Source organism: Gekko japonicus, unplaced genomic scaffold (genome assembly GCF_001447785.1).
Source record: "Gekko japonicus isolate JY-2015 unplaced genomic scaffold, Gekko_japonicus_V1.1 scaffold488, whole genome shotgun sequence".
NCBI lineage: Eukaryota > Metazoa > Chordata > Lepidosauria > Squamata > Gekkonidae > Gekko > Gekko japonicus.
The window spans coordinates 3,394-3,805 of record NW_015176466.1 but is presented as its reverse complement, the minus strand read 5'-3'; positions in this window follow the sequence as shown (position 1 = coordinate 3,805).

Genomic DNA, 412 nt, shown 5'->3' with positions numbered 1-412 from the left:
TGGGTGGGGGGTGGGGGTGGGGGAGAAAGTACCAGTTATTCAAAATACCATGTCAATCATACCAGTCATTCAGTTAAACTGCAATTTAGAGCCAATTCTGATGAGATGTTGGCCCCGATCCTGCAAATCTTTTCACTTGCAGTTACTCCAATGTATACAAAGCTATATTTGACTACAGTGGAGGGAAAGAATTCTAGAAGGGCATTTGCCCTAGCTAGATGTTCTGCCCTTCCATCTGTGGTTATTCAAGGCAGGTGCAACAAAACCCCCTGCTATCTCTTGAATAAGCTTCAGAAAGGAGGGATGTTCTCTAGACCCGCTAAACGACTTTGAGCAGATACTTAAAAACTCAAATGGAGAAATAAAGGGAATGATAGGCAAGCTGTACAGACTCCTATGAAAGGGTGAAAAA